At 45.1% G+C, this 17,127-nt stretch overlaps 1 long non-coding RNA gene across 1 annotated transcript; it reads right to left on the bottom strand.

The window, feature by feature from the left end:
- Positions 1-1,660: 1,660 nt before the first annotated feature.
- LOC129336307 (uncharacterized) lies at positions 1,661-2,321 on the bottom strand. Its single transcript, XR_008597661.1, has 2 exons — positions 2,239-2,321; positions 1,661-2,121 (listed from the first exon to the last, which is right to left on the bottom strand). It is a non-coding gene; the product is annotated as an uncharacterized LOC129336307 (long non-coding RNA).
- Between the last annotated feature and the right edge of the window lie 14,806 nt (positions 2,322-17,127).

The following is a 17,127-nucleotide window of genomic DNA, read 5'->3' as shown; positions in this document are numbered from 1 at the left end:
AATTGCTATAAGATTCCTGATAGCTTTTGGGATCTGCGGAATATTCCATTGGTCTAGAAATATAATTGAAGGCGATAATGGAATATCGTAACTCGTAATTTGTTTTATTACTTCCAATATTTCTTTCCAAAATGTGGCTATCCGTGGACAACCCCACCAACAATGAGAGAAGGATCCTACCTCATTGCAACCCTTCCAACACAGGGGAGAGCAAGAGGATGATATTGTAGACAATCTTTTAGGTGTCAAGTGCCACCTGTGAATAATTTTAAACGTTTGGAGTCTTATAGAAATTACTTTTGATGTAAATATTGAAGATGACCAGATTTCCTCCCATTTTTCCTGTGTTTTTTCAGTATTGCAATCCTGATGCCATTTGGATTGGCAAGGTAAATCAGTACTTTTTAAACAAGAGAGCAGAATAGCATATATTTTAGATACCATCCCCTTTTTCTCCTCCCTCTGTGTATAGTTTAAAATTTGTTCAAAATCAGTCAAAGGGGTACTCATAATTTTTTTAAGATTTATACTCTCTGTCATGTTTTTAATCTGCATGTAAACATACCAATGAATTTTCTTTTGCGTTTTATTTTCCAGTTCTTGTTTTGACGTAATATCTTTCCCAGAAGCTATGTCTATAAGCCTATTGAGTTGCATGTCTTTGAGGACCAAGTTATAATTACTGTTTTTTCCTGGTGGAAACCATGTTTGATTGTGAAAAGAGGAGAATCTTGAAATCTTAGGAACTATTTTATCTCTTATTAAATCCCATTCTGATAGTATTGCTGACAGAAATATGTTATTATGTAATGGAGGGCGATCCTTTCTTTGATTCCAAATCAAGTCACCAAGTGAGAATGATTTTGGGAGTGAACACAATGGTATATTCCAACTAGAGAGTTCAGGCGCTGATAAGAGTTGTAGAATGTTAAACAGACTAACTGCTTTTTGGTAAATTGCCAAGTCAGGAAAGTTTAAACCTCCTTTTGAATGTTTCAACGAGAGGATATTAATCAGCCCCACTTCTGGTCGCCATTTTGTTTGGCAGCTGGACTTGACCAGCCCACCCACCCACTCTGTCATATGGCACAATTAGCCCATCTCCTTTCAGGAGCCGTCAGGAATGTTTGGGACTCCTTTCAAATTGGCCAGAAAGCTGTCTTTGTTCACTTGCTTCCCATTACGAGTTAAGGTTGGGTCAAAATGGAGACTACCTGATAGAGAGTGGCCAGAACCCAAGGCATCTGAAGATGAAGGCAGGATTTTGGGGAGGGGTTGTGGCTCAGAGGAAGACCCTCTGCTTTGCATGGAGAAAGTCCCAAGTTCAATCCCCGGCACCTCCCGTTGAAAGGACCAGGATGGGACAACCTCCACCTGAGCCCCTGGAGAGCCACTTCCCCTCTGAGTAGACAATGCTGACTATGATAGAACAATAGAGTTTGCTTCAGTGTAAGACCACTTCATGAGTGTCCCATTCACAAGACAGCCTGACCAATGGGGATTAAGGAGGGGCTTCCATCCACGATAGGGACCTGCTAAATCTATAGTAACTTTAAGACTGGAGGAAACCATTTATTCCTAAGTAGGATTGTAGCTAAGTCCCCACAATATAGAAGAGCCTGACTTCCCAGACACGAAATAAAGACACAACACCAATATATAAAGTTTAATTATTCAACTTTATTGAAGTTTAAAGTTTTTTTAAGAAGCAGCCCTAAACACCCACCTGGGCTTAGCGACTGTTACGTGTCAGTAAGTCCAAGTTGCCAGCCAAGAGGGCCGGCGCTGCGTACAATAAAGGCAGTGCAGAGAAGGCAAAAAACCTGCTGCCCCACAGCCAATTGGGGGCAACAGGGAAAAATTCCTTCTCGGCTCCAATTCCGGCAACCAGCTACGCCTGCACTGCCTGGTTAACATGGTGGGTGGGGCCTTTTTAGCTGGGCCTGACCTTACCTTATCAGGCCTCTTTGAGCCATTGTTGTCCCTGAGGGGGCTCACACCTGAGTGAGTGTCCCCTCAGGGAGAACAATGGACCTCTTTCTGAAGTAGGACAGCTCCGGTCGCCTTTATTTCTTCCATATTCCTCCATCGTGGTCTTGCAAGATCCGCATCCGGTGGCGCCTGAAAGACAAACACGATGTTCAGGGCCTCAGCTTGAAGAGTCAACCTCCTGTCCTCAGAGTCTTGCTGTTCTAGTGCAGACCAACAAGGCCACCCTCCTGAAAATGTCATAATGACCTTGAAGCTGGAGCTCCAGCGGAGACGGAGAGGCGCGCCTGGTCCTTCCGCCAATGGCTGTCCTTCTCTGCACTTCGTCCTCCGGATCTTCTTCAGACGATTGGGAGGGGGGAGGGAAGAAGAAAGGGATGTGGGGGGGAGGGGGGAATTTTGAAGACAAAAGCAGGGAATGGATGCAGGGGGAGGGGCAAGAGGAGGAGGGAAGGGATGTGGGGAGGAAAGTGGGGGAGAGATTTAGAGCAAAATGGGGGGAAGGCATGCAAGGACGTTGCCTCTCAGAGGGGAGAGAGGGCCTCTCATGCCAGAGAGGGATTCTGCCTCCTTGGTGAGAGACAGTGGAGGATATAACCACTCTTTCGAGGGCTTTTGCTTCCTCAACTTGGCTCAGGAGTTGTGGCCTTTTTATAGGCAGAGGGATTATGACCTAGGAGGGTACAGGGCATTGTGTGTTTGAGGAGGGGGGCTGGCCTTCATTGTGACGGGAGGGAGAAGCTGGGCCTTTTTTACATAGGCAGTTTTGAAGCCCCTTCAGGGCCACATATGGTCATAATGGGAGAAGAGAAACCTAGGAACATGGAGATACAGGGAGAGGTTTGCCCCACCCAAATCATGCATGTTCATTCAGAAGTGAGTCCCACCAGTTGCAATCGGGCCGATTCTCCTATTTGAAAATACTTGCCCTCATCCTAGGAAGATGCCTGGCTTGGGACCTGCCGGCATTTTGTGTTTGCCTCCTTAGCAGTAGTTTCATTATTGGCCTAGCATTATCGTCTTGTCCACAGAGTCTTGTCTTCTCGGGACGTGGCCAGCAGGCTCCTTTCTGTCACTTTCGCTCCTAGGGACAATTCTTCAGTCCATCACACCTGGACCGTTTCGCTGAAAATGGAGGGAATTGAACCTGGCAGTCTAGTCTGCACACAAAGCATTTTTCAAAGAAGACCAAATTTTTTGAGGGGGGGGGGATCCTCCTTGCTTAATCCCAAACATTTTATTTCTTGAATATGATTTATTAGGCACAATTGGAAAGAGATGTGGAATTAAAAAATTCACCCATATTTTACATTGTTTTCACTGATTACTATTAAGAGCAAATAAGTGTGTACTGAATTTCAAATGTGTATATGTATCTGTACAATACCATCATGGCAATACAAACATACTTTGTAAAGAGCTCCAAATGAGTGTTAAGTTGTTCTGAAGGGCGGTATATAAATCGAATGTTATTACATAATATTATATTATAATAGAATTCTATTTATTTATTCTATTATAAAATTCTATTTATTCTTTTTACATTTGTATGCTGACGTAATACACATCTTAGAGTTCCCCAGGTGGCAAACAAGCAATCCCAACAATGTTAAAATACAGATAGAAAGATATAATATGTAAAGCAATTAAATAAAACATATAAACGTATCGGCAGAGACTAGCGTTGCCAGCTCCTCGCTCAGGGTGGGGGATCCTCCAACCTCATGTTCCGCCCCCTGCCCCCACCTATCTGGCTGGCAATGGGGGGAGACTGATGGGCGCCGCAGCACATGTGAAAATATGGTGCATACATGCTCCAGAGGCTGCCCCGTGACATCTCTTCCAGTTTAAAATGGAAGCAACAGGGGCTCAGCGGGGCCAAATTGGCCCAAACATAGCCGTTTCACAAGGAGGAAGGCAAGGAAACGCACACACATTCCCGGTCTGGCCCTTTGAAGGTAAGAGGTGGTGACAGCCCTAACACAGACATAGGCTGTTTCTCCACGTCTTAAAAATAGCCCCCACTCATTTTCATGGTGCCACAAAACAGAATCACTCCCTGCATCCAGACGACATCAGGAAATCCCATGAAGAAGCCGCCAGCATTGCATGAATGGGGTGCTATTTTTCAGACGGGGGGAAACGGGCTTCACTTTTAATAGACACAAATTTAGGTGATAAATTGTTAGAGGCCAAGTGAATATGGGAGATCTTTTGGTCTTTACCCATCATGGCAATTTTGACAAGCAAAGCCACTGACTGGATCCTGGATAATGCTATGTGTTTGTAAACTCGTATTTATATACCTTTTCTCACACTATGTAATCCACCTTGAGTCTCAACAGGAAAGGCAGACTATAAATGACATAAATAAAATAGCTATTTTAACTAAAACTAATTTAAATCCATCACACATATTTTGATTTAATTAATACTTTAATTTCATTTAAGAGCCCTGTGGCGCAGAGCGGTAAGGTGCAGTACTGCAGCCCAAGCTCTGCTAACACGACCTGAGTTTGATCCTGGCGGGAGCTGGGTTCAGCTTGCCGGCTCAAGGTTACCTCAGCCATCCATCCTTCCGAGGTCAGTAAGATGAGGACCCAGTTTCCAGGGGTAAAGTGTAGATGACCGGGGAAGGCAATGGCAAACCACCCCGTAAGAAGTCTGCCAAGAAAAGGTCGTGATGCGACATCCTTCCCATGGATCAGTAATGACTCGGTGCTTGCACAGGGGACTACTTTTTACCTAATTCTTGATTAAATATAATCATTTACTAGTGTGGTGGTAGTCATTTACCATAATCAAGTCGGGTATAGTGGTTAGAGTGATGTACCCTGATCTGAGAGTCCCAGGTTCAAATCTCCACTCTTCCACGGATGGTTACTGGATGTCAGTGTGCCAGTCAAATATTCTCAGCCTAACCTACCTCGCAAGGTTGTTGTGAATGGAAGGCTGATATAAGTAGCTTTGAGTTCCCATTGGGGAGAAAAGACAGGGCATAAATACAATAAATTTAAATGATTCTCTGTGGTTCAGTTTTTAAGGATTCATTTTATTGCTTTCATATCATAAACTGGCACTGCCTTTGAGTCTGTTGAGAGGGGGGAATAAAATTCCAAAGACAGCTTTTAAAATCTGACAACATAATCCAAAATGTAAACAATTGCTGAGTCACAGTGAAATAGTTCTAATGCAGATCAATACCTTGTTCGTTATTAGGATGTTTCCAACTGCCTAAGCTGGGGGGAGGGGGAGGGGGCTTTTGTCAAATCTCCACTTTTCCATTGAAACTGGCTGGGCGTCCTTGGAACAGTCAAACATTCTCAGCCTGACCTACCTCACAGGGTTGTTGTGAGGATAAAATGGAGAAGGGGAGGATGATAAAAGCGTCCCCACAGCTGATAGAACAGGAGGCTTCAGGGTGGAACTGAGGGATCCAGCTGCCCAGTCAATAACTGTAGGCCAAAGGAGAGTCTATTTCAATCAGCCCCACTTCTGGTCGCCATTTTGTTTGGCAGCTGGACTTGACCAGCCCACCCACCCACTCTGTCATATGGCACAATTAGCCCATCTCCTTTCAGGAGCCGTCAGGAATGTTTGGGACTCCTTTCAAATTGGCCAGAAAGCTGTCTTTGTTCACTTGCTTCCCATTACGAGTTAAGGTTGGGTCAAAATGGAGACTACCTGATAGAGAGTGGCCAGAACCCAAGGCATCTGAAGATGAAGGCAGGATTTTGGGGAGGGGTTGTGGCTCAGAGGAAGATCCCATTGAAAGGACCAGGATGGGAAAACCTCCACCTGAGCCCCTGGAGAGCCACTTCCCCTCTGAGTAGACAATGCTGACTATGAGAGAACAATAGAGTTTGCTTCAGTGTAAGACCACTTCATGTGTGTTCCATTCACAAGACACAGCCTGACCAATGGGGATTAAGGAGGGGCTTCCATCCACGATAGGGACCTGCTAAATCTATAGTAACTTTAAGATTGAAGGAAAACCTTTAGTCCTACATAGGATTGTAGCTAAGTCCCCACACTATAGAAGAGCCTGACTTCCCAGACACGAAATAAAGACACAACACCAATATATAAAGTTTAATTATTCAACTTTATTGAAGTTTAAAGTTTTTTTAAGAAGCAGCCCTAAACACCCACCTGGGCTTAGCGACTGTTACGTGTCAGTAAGTCCAAGTTGCCAGCCAAGAGGGCCGGCGCTGCGTACAATAAAGGCAGTGCAGAGAAGGCAAAAAACCTGCTGCCCCACAGCCAATTGGGGGCAACAGGGAAAAATTCCTTCTCGGCTCCAATTCCGGCAACCAGCTACGCCTGCACTGCCTGGTTAACATGGTGGGTGGGGCCTTTTTAGCTGGGCCTGACCTTACCTTATCAGGCCTCTTTGAGCCATTGTTGTCCCTGAGGGGGCTCACACCTGCGTGAGTGTCCCCTCAGGGAGAACAATGGACCTCTTTCTGAAGTAGGACAGCTCCGGTCGCCTTTATTTCTTCCATATTCCTCCATCGTGGTCTTGCAAGATCCGCATCCAGTGGCGCCTGAAAGACAAACACGATGTTCAGGGCCTCAGCTTGAAGAGTCAACCTCCTGTCCTCAGAGTCTTGCTGTTCTAGTGCAGACCAACACGGCCCCCCGCCGGAAAATGTCATAATGACCTTGAAGCTGGAGCTCCAGCGGAGACGGAGAGGCGCGCCTGGTCCTTCCGCCAATGGCTGTCCTTGTCTGCCCTTCGTCCTCCGGATCTTCTTCAGACGATTGGGAGGGGGGAGGGAAGAAGAAAGGGATGTGGGGGGAGGGGGGAATTTTGAAGACAAAAGCAGGGAATGGATGCAGGGGGAGGGGCAAGAGGAGGAGGGAAGGGATGTGGGGAGGAAAGTGGGGGAGAGATTTAGAACAAAATGGGGGGGAAGGCATGCAAGGACGTTGCCTCTCAGAGGGGAGAGAGGGCCTCTCATGCCAGAGAGGGATTCTGCCTCCTTGGTGAGAGACAGTGGAGGATATAACCACTCTTTCGAGGGCTTTTGCTTCCTCAACTTGGCTCAGGAGTTGTGGCCTTTTTATAGGCAGAGGGATTATGACCTAGGAGGGTACGGGGGATTGTGAGTTTGAGGAGGGGGGCTGGCCTTCATTGTGACGGGAGGGAGAGGCTGGGCCTTTTTTACATAGGCAGTTTTGAATCCTGTTGATGACCATATATGGTCAAAATGGGAGGAGACAACCTGGGAGTGTGGAGATACAGGGAGATGTTTGCCCCACCCAAATCATGCATGTTCATTCAGAAGTGAGTCCCACCAGTTGCAATCGGGCCGATTCTCCTATTTGAAAATACTTGCCCTCATCCTAGGAAGATGCTTGGCTTGGGACCTGCCAGCATTTTGTGTTTGGCTCCTTAGCAGTAGTTTCATTCTTGGCCTAGCATTATTGTCTTTTCCAGAGAGTCTTGTCTTCTCAGGACGTGGCCAGCAGGCTCCTTTCTGTCACTTTCGCTCCTAGGGACAATTCTTCAGTCCATCACACCTGGACCGTTTAGCTGGACATGGAGGGAATTGAACCTGGCAGTCTAGTCTGCACACAAAGCATTTTTCAAAGAAGACCAAATTTTTTGAGGGGGTGGGGATCCTCCTTGCTTAATCCCAAACATTTTATTTCTTGAATATGATTTATTAGGCACAATTGGAAAGAGATGTGCAATTAAAAAATTCACCCATATTTTACATTGTTTTCACTGATTACTATTAAGAGCAAATAAGTGTGTACTGAATTTCAAATGTGTATATGTATCTGTACAATACCATCATGGCAATACGAACATACTTTGTAAAGAGCTCAAAATGAGTGTTAAGTTGTTCTGAAGGGCGGTATATAAATCGAATGTTATTACATAATATTATATTATAATAGAATTCTATTTATTTATTGTATTATAAAATTCTATTTATTCTATTTACATTTGTATGCTGACGTAATACACATCTTAGAGTTCCCCAGGTGGCAAACAAGCAATCCCAACAATGTTAAAATACAGATAGAAAGATATAATATGTAAAGCAATTAAATAAAACATATAAACGTATCGGCACAAAGACTAGCGTTGCCAGCTCCTCGCTCAGGGTGGAGGATCCTCCAACCTCATGTTCCGCCCCCTGCCCCCACCTATCTGGCTAGCAATGGGGGGAGACTGATGGGCACCGCAGCACATGTGAAAATATGGTGCATACATGCTCCAGAGGCTGCCCCGTGACATCTCTTCCAGTTTAAAATGGAAGCAACAGGGGCTCAGCGGGGCCAAATTGGCCCAAACATAGCCGTTTCACAAGGAGGAAGGCAAGGACACACACTCCCGGTCTGGCCCTTTGAAGGTAAGCGTTGGTGACAGCCCTAACGCAGACATAGGCTGTTTCTCCACGTCTTAAAAATAGCCCCCACTCATTTTCATGGTGCCACAAAACAGAATCACTCCCTGCATCCAGACGACATCAGGAAATCCCATGAAGAAGCCGCCAGCATTGCATGAATGGGGTGCTATTTTTCAGACGGGGGGAAACGGGCTTCACTTTTAATAGACGCAAATTTAGGTGATAAATTGTTAGAGACCAAGTGAATATGGGAGATCTTTTGGTCTTTACCCATCATGGCAATTTTGACAAGCAAAGCCACTGACTGGATCCTGGATAATGCTATGTGTTTGTAAACTTGTATTTATATACCTTTTCTCACACTATGTAATCCACCTTGAGTCTCAACAGGAAAGGCAGACTATAAATGACATAAATAAAATAAATAGCTATTTTAACTAAAACTAATCTAAATCCATCACACATATTTTGATTTAATTAATACTTTAATTTCATTTAAGAGCCCTGTGGCGCAGAGCGGTAAGGTGCAGTACGGCAGCCCAAGCTCTGCTCGCACGACCTGATTTTGATCCTGGCGGGAGCTGGGTTCAGCTAGCCGGCTCAAGGTTAACTCAGCCATCCATCCTTCCGAGGTCGGTAAGATGAGGACCCAGTTTCCTGGGGTAAAGTGTAGATGACCGGGGAAGGCGATGGCAAACCACCCCGTAACAAGAAGTCTGCCAAGAAAAGGTCGTGATGCGACATCCCTCCCATGGATCAGTAATGACTCGGTGCTTGCACAGGGGACTACTTTTTACCTCATTCTTGATTAAATATAATCATTTACTAGTGTGGTGGTAGTCATTTACCATAATCAAGTCGGGTATAGTGGTTAGAGTGATGTACCATGATCTGAGAGTCCCAGGTTCAAATCTCCACTCTTCCACGGATGGTTACTGGATGTCAGTGTGCCAGTCAAACATTCTCAGCCTAACCTACCTCGCAAGGTTGTTGTGAATGGAAGGCTGATATAAGTAGCTTTGAGTTCCCATTGGGGAGAAAAGACAGGGCATAAATACAATAAATTTAAATGATTCTCTGTGATTCAGTTTTTAAGGATTCATTTTATTGCTTTCATATCATAAACTGGCACTGCCTTTGAGTCTGTTGAGAGGGGGGAATAAAATTCCAAAGACAGCTTTTAAAATCTGACAACATAATCCAAAATGTAAACAATTGCTGAGTCACAGTGAAATAGTTCTAATGCAGATCAATACCTTGTTCGTTATTAGGATGTTTCCAACTGCCTAAGCTGGGGGGAGAGGGAGGGGGCTTTTGTCAAATCTCCACTTTTCCATTGAAACTGGCTGGGCGTCCTTGGAACAGTCAAACATTCTCAGCCTGACCTACCTCACAGGGTTGTTGTGAGGATAAAATGGAGAAGGGGAGGATGATAAAAGCGTCCCCACAGCTGATAGAACAGGAGGCTTCAGGGTGGAACTGAGGGATCCAGCTGCCCAGTCAATAACTGTAGGCCAAAGGAGAGTCTATTTCAATCAGCCCCACTTTTTTTTTTAATTTTTTTTTAAATTAAGCTTTATAACATACAACAAATAGAAATCAACGATGAACATCAACTGTAACACAACAACTAATCAATAATAGTTTACAAGTTTTGAATAATATGAACATTACAATAACTTTTAAACAAAGCATACATAATATTGCCAAATATCAGAAAACTGAGTCAACGTCTGAGCAATTCTTATTTTGGGATGTAAATCATGCATGTCTATAAATTCAAGAAAAGGGAACCATTTGTCATAGAAATTAGACCTGGCCGGAAAGCGTTCAGCATTGAGGATATTGTCATCAATTTTATCCAGGATGAAATGGTCCCATATCTTAGAGAGCCACATCTCTTTAGTTGGCACTTTCTTTAGTTTCCAGACTGAAGCTATCGCTGATTTTGCTGCAACTAAAAAAATTGCTAGAAGATTCCTGATAGCTTTTGGGATCTGCGGAATATTCCATTGGTCTAGAAATATAATTGAAGGCGATAATGGAATATCGTAACTCGTAATTTGTTTTATTACTTCCAATATTTCTTTCCAAAATGTGGCTATCCGTGGACAACCCCACCAACAATGAGAGAAGGATCCTACCTCATTGCAACCCTTCCAACACAGGGGAGAGCAAGAGGATGATATTGTAGACAATCTTTTAGGTGTCAAGTGCCACCTGTGAATAATTTTAAACGTTTGGAGTCTTATAGAAATTACTTTTGATGTAAATATTGAAGATGACCAGATTTCCTCCCATTTTTCCTGTGTTTTTTCAGTATTGCAATCCTGATGCCATTTGGATTGGCAAGGTAAATCAGTACTTTTTAAACAAGAGAGCAGAATAGCATATATTTTAGATACCATCCCCTTTTTCTCCCTCTGTGTATAGTTTAAAATTTGTTCAAAATCAGTCAAAGGGGTACTCATTTTTTTAAGATTTATACTCTCTGTCATGTTTTTAATCTCCATGTAAACATACCAATGAATTTTCTTTTGCGTTTTATTTTCCAGTTCTTGTTTTGACATAATATCTATCCCAGAAGCTATGTCTATAAGCCTATTGAGTTGCATGTCTTTGAGGACCAAGTTATAATTACTGTTTTTTCCTGGTGGAAACCATGTTTGATTGTGAAAAGAGGAGAATCTTGAAATCTTAGGAACTATTTTATCTCTTATTAAATCCCATTCTGATAGTATTGCTGACAGAAATATGTTATTATGTAATGGAGGGCGATCCTTTCTTTGATTCCAAATCAAGTCACCAAGTGAGAATGATTTTGGGAGTGAACACAATGGTATATTCCAACTAGAGAGTTAAGGCGCTGATAAGAGTTGTAGAATGTTAAACAGACTAACTGCTTTTTGGTAAATTGCCAAGTCAGGAAAGTTTAAACCTCCTTTTGAATGTTTCAACGAGAGGATATTAATCAGCCCCACTTCTGGTCGCCATTTTGTTTGGCAGCTGGACTTGACCAGCCCGCCCACCCACTCTGTCATATGGCACAATTAGCCCATCTCCTTTCAGGAGCCGTCAGGAATGTTTGGGACTCCTTTCAAACTGGCCAGAAAGCTGTCTTTGTTCACTTGCTTCCCATTACGAGTTAAGGTTGGGTCAAAATGGAGACTACCTGATAGAGAGTGGCCAGAACCCAAGGCATCTGAAGATGAAGGCAGGATTTTGGGGAGGGGTTGTGGCTCAGAGGAAGATCCCGTTGAAAGGACCAGGATGGGAAAACCTCCACCTGAGCCCCTAGAGAGCCACTTCTCCTCTGAGTAGACAATGCTGACTATGATAGAACAATAGAGTTTGCTTCAATGTAAGACCGCTTCATGAGTGTCCCATTCACAAGACAGCCTGACCAATGGGGATTAAGGAGGGGCTTCCATCCACGATAGGGACCTGCTAAATCTATAGTAACTTTAAGACTGGAGGAAAACCTTTATTCCTAAGTAGGATTGTAGCTAAGTCCCCACACTATAGAAGAGCCTGACTTCCCAGACACGAAATAAAGACACAACACCAATATATAAAGTTTAATTATTCAACTTTATTGAAGTTTAAAGTTTTTTTAAGAAGCAGCCCTAAACACCCACCTGGGCTTAGCGACTGTTACGTGTCAGTAAGTCCAAGTTGCCAGCCAAGAGGGCCGGCGCTGCGTACAATAAAGGCAGTGCAGAGAAGGCAAAAAACCTGCTGCCCCACAGCCAATTGGGGGCAACAGGGAAAAATTCCTTCTCGGCTCCAATTCCGGCAACCAGCTACGCCTGCACTGCCTGGTTAACATGGTGGGTGGGGCCTTTTTAGCTGGGCCTGACCTTACCTTATCAGGCCTCTTTGAGCCATTGTTGTCCCTGAGGGGGCTCACACCTGAGTGAGTGTCCCCTCAGGGAGAACAATGGACCTCTTTCTGAAGTAGGACAGCTCCGGTCGCCTTTATTTCTTCCATATTCCTCCATCGTGGTCTTGCAAGATCCGCATCCGGTGGCGCCTGAAAGACAAACACGATGTTCAGGGCCTCAGCTTAAGAGTCAACCTCCTGTCCTCAGAGTCTTGCTGTTCTAGTGCAGACCAACACGGCCCCCCGGCGGAAAATGTCATAATGACCTTGAAGCTGGAGCTCCAGCGGAGACGGAGAGGCGCGCCTGGTCCTTCCGCCAATGGCTGTCCTTCTCTGCCCTTCGTCCTCCGGATCTTCTTCAGACGATTGGGAGGGGGGAGGGAAGAAGAAAGGGGTGTGGGGGGAGGGGGGAAATTTGAAGACAAAAGCAGGGAATGGATGCAGGGGGAGGGGCAAGAGGAGGAGGGAAGGGATGTGGGAAGGAAAGTGGGGGAGAGATTTAGAACAAAATGGGGGGGAAGGCATGCAAGGACGTTGCCTCTCAGAGGGGAGAGAGGGCCTCTCATGCCAGAGAGGGATTCTGCCTCCTTGGTGAGAGACAGTGGAGGATATAACCACTCTTTCGAGGGCTTTTGCTTCCTCAACTTGGCTCAGGAGTTGTGGCCTTTTTATAGGCAGAGGGATTATGACCTAGGAGGGTACAGGGCATTGTGTGTTTGAGGAGGGGGGCTGGCCTTCATTGTGACGGGAGAGAGAGGCTGGGCCTTTTTTACATAGGCAGTTTTGAATCCTGTTGATGACCATATATGGTCAAAATGGGAGGAGACAACCTGGGAGTGTGGAGATACAGGGAGATGTTTGCCCCACCCAAATCATGCATGTTCATTCAGAAGTGAGTCCCACCAGTTGCAATTGGGCCGATTCTCCTATTTGAAAATACTTGCCCTCATCCTAGGAAGATGCTTGGCTTGGGACCTGCCGGCATTTTGTGTTTGCCTCCTTAGCAGTAGTTTCATTCTTGGCCTAGCATTATCGTCTTGTCCAGAGAGTCTTGTCTTCTCAGGACGTGGCCAGCAGGCTCCTTTCTGTCACTTTCGCTCCTAGGGACAATTCTTCAGTCCATCACACCTGGACCGTTTAGCTGGACATGGAGGGAATTGAACCTGGCAGTCTAGTCTGCACACAAAGCATTTTTCAAAGAAGACCAAATTTTTTGGGGGGGGGGGGGATCCTCCTTGCTTAATCCCAAACATTTTATTTCTTGAATATGATTTATTAGGCACAATTGGAAAGAGATGTGCAATTAAAAAATTCACCCATATTTTACATTGTTTTCACTGATTACTATTAAGAGCAAATAAGTGTGTACTGAATTTCAAATGTGTGTATGTATCTGTACAATACCATCATGGCAATACGAACATACTTTGTAAAGAGCTCGAAGTTGGTGTTAAGTTGTTCTGAAGGGCGGTATATAAATCGAATGTTATTAGATAATATTATATTATAATATAATTCTATTTATTTATTGTATTATAAAATTCTATTTATTCTATTTACATTTGTATGCTGACGTAATACACATCTTAGAGTTCCCCAGGTGGCAAACAAGCAATCCCAACAATGTTAAAATACAGATAGAAAGATATAATACGTAAAGCAATTAAATAAAACATATAAACGTATCGGCACAGAGACTAGCATTGCCAGCTCCTCGCTCAGGGTGGGGGTTCCTCCAACCTCATGTTCCGCCCCGTGCCCCCACCTATCTGGCTGGCAATGTGGGGAGACTGATGGGCACCGCAGCACATGTGAAAATATGGTGCATACATGCTCCAGAGGCTGCCCCGTGACATCTCTTCCAGTTTAAAATGGAAGCAACAGGGGCTCAGCGGGGCCAAATTGGCCCAAACATAGCCGTTTCACAAGGAGGAAGGCAAGGACACGCACTCCCTGTGTGGCCCTTTGAAGGTAAGAGGTGGTGACAGCCCTAACGCAGACATAGGCTGTTTCTCCACGTCTTAAAAATAGCCCCCACTCATTTTCATGGTGCCACAAAACAGAATCACTCCCTGCATCCAGACGACATCAGGAAATCCCATGAAGAAGCCGCCAGCATTGCATGAATGGGGTGCTATTTTTCAGACGTGGGGAAACGGGCTTCACTTTTAATAGACGCAAATTTAGGTGATAAATTGTTAGAGGCCAAGTGAATATGGGAGATCTTTTGGTCTTTACCCATCATGGCAATTTTGACAAGCAAAGCCACTGACTGGATCCTGGATAATGCTATGTGTTTGTAAACTTGTATTTATATACCTTTTCTCACACTATGTAATCCACCTTGAGTCTCAGCAAGAAAGGCAGTCTATAAATGACATAAAAAAAATAGCTATTTTAACTAAAACTAATCTAAATCCATCACGCATATTTTGATTTAATTAATACTTTAATTCCATTTAAGAGCCCTGTGGCGCAGAGTGGTAAGGTGCAGTACGGCAGCCCAAGCTCTGCTCACACGACCTGAGTTTGATCCTGGCGGGAGCTGGGTTCAGCTAGCCGGATCAAGGTTAACTCAGCCATCCATCCTTCCGAGGTCGGTAAGATGAGGACCCAGTTTCCTGGGGTAAAGTGTAGATGACCGGGGAAGGCAATGGGCAAACCACCCCGTAAGAAGTCTGCCAAGAAAAGGTCGTGATGCGACATCCCTCCCATGGATCAGTAATGACTCGGTGCTTGCACAGGGGACTACTTTTTACCTCATTCTTGATTAAATATAATCATTTACTAGTGTGGTGGTAGTCATTGTTACCAGAACTGCTCTTTATTATAATGGGGAATTAGCTATAGCAGTCTGTAACTAAATATTAAGCGCGGATCATAACCTATGTTTACGGAGGTCCCGATCCCAGACACTCTAGTGAAAAAGAGGCAGACAACGAATAAGTTCCAAACACGTGTATTGAGTGTAGCGTAAGCCTAGCTTGCACAATCATACAAGGAACACACAAGGTCTAAGAAATACAGAGTAGGAAATACAGAGACATTCGCATTAGCGGGTTCCCAACGGTGGTAAGGGAAATACTCACAATCCTGGAGCGAAGCAGAGACACGGCAGCGAGGGTGGCCCAATGCCAGCACTGGGACCACAGACGGACAGCAAGGAGGTCTGGATAGGGAATGGCCGAGGCACCGAGTGGTCTGGGAGACCAGCTTAAATACCCCAAAACGTACCCTGGGGCTGGTGCTGTACTTGGTGGTTCTCACAGATTAAAACAAAGGGTCTAATGGGCTACTGAATGGCTTAGATGGGCCACTTTGGTAATCAGATTGTGATAAGTGACACCTCAGGAAGAGGGGACAAAAGAGGGAGGGGGAAATCCAAGTGGGCTGAAAGGATGTTCCAGCGGACAGGGCTTGTCCTGATGTCATCAGCTTCTGGAATGCGGAGGTTTCTTTGAGATGCATTCTCTAAGTGCTTGGGATGGTCAGCACTTAGCTCTTCTCCGGGGCGGCTCCTAAGATATGCAGAGCGGGGCGAGGGGCTCTCGCTGCGGACGTGGTGTGCCCGCTTCGCCGAAATGGCTTCTCAAAGCAGTCTTCTTCCCAGGGTCTTCTTGCTGCCTGAGAACATGGATGCCGGCTGGGCATAGCTGGGGCTGGATAGCAGGCTGCCCGGTAGCGAGGGCAAGCTCGGCGACCGGCTCGTGGGAGGCTCCAGGCGGGAACTGACCAGGGAGCGCCTAGCCAGGTTTGCTGGAGGTTTCCCCGGCTGGCGCCCGGCTGCTAGCAGCGGCTTGGGCCCATATGAGGCAGGCTTCCATGGAGGCAGGGGAGCAACACTTTAAAACACAGTCCAAAGCAGGGAACAGGCACGGTCCGTGGCAGATGGCAAGGCAGGCACGGGGCACACTTGTAAGAAAGTCCAAACACACACTGGGAAATCCAGATACAGGTCAGGGCAGGGTTGCCCAGAAAGAGAGTCCTTTGTGCAGTTATCCAAACATGGAGTTAGTAAACTACACAGTCTATTACAGCGGCAGGGTGATTGACACGCAGGCAGGAAACTGACACGTGTATCAGAACACACACGTGCAGGGCAGTCTTTGGTGTAGCAGTAAAACAGCAACGCAGGAAACTCTAGCACAGTTCATGGCAGGCCTTAAAGCAGGGGAGGGGGCCTACTTGGCAACAATTCCCCCCCTCGGAGACCCCGTGATGTCAGGCGCGCGGGTCTCCGAACTTGACTTCAAAGGCGAGGGGGTCGGCAATGTCCGGTGGTCGAGCTTCGAGCGAAGAAAGGAGTGGGAAGGGAAGGAGGGGGAGGCGTCACTCAAAAATTTAGTTTGGAGAACCACCTAACCGAATAAGTGCAATTTAGATCAGCCAATGGGCTGCAGGTCTCTGGGTTCACACCAGGGGGTGTGCTAAGTGCAACCGTCAGAATAAATAGCAATAATTCATAAGTAATAGCAATTCATAGTGATATAGGCAGCAATGAGCAATTCATGCATATAAATAGCAATAATTCATATTTGTGTACATTGATTAATTCATGGATGAAGGTAATTCATACGGAATTCATGATGGGTTAAAGCATTAAAAACCAGGAACAATTCATATACACGGATTAATTCATAAGTATAAGATTAAAAGCAAAGGCAATTCATGGATACAATTCATGAATGCAGGATTAAAAGCAATTCATACAAGGTAAAAGTGAAATGTGCAAGCAAGGCATAGACCAATTCATAGAGGGTGGAGTAACTCATAGATGGTTAAAATCATAAATACATAGATACATAGGGTTTAAAAGGATAATTCAGGAAGTTAAAACCGATTTCATAGATGATAGCAGCAACAGTAAAGCAAGTGCGGGGAAATAATTCA

The sequence above is a fragment of the Eublepharis macularius genome, chromosome 9, assembly GCF_028583425.1.
Source record: "Eublepharis macularius isolate TG4126 chromosome 9, MPM_Emac_v1.0, whole genome shotgun sequence".
NCBI lineage: Eukaryota > Metazoa > Chordata > Lepidosauria > Squamata > Eublepharidae > Eublepharis > Eublepharis macularius.
The sequence above is the reverse complement of the archived record's forward strand: the minus strand, read 5'-3'. Positions and strand labels throughout refer to the sequence as shown.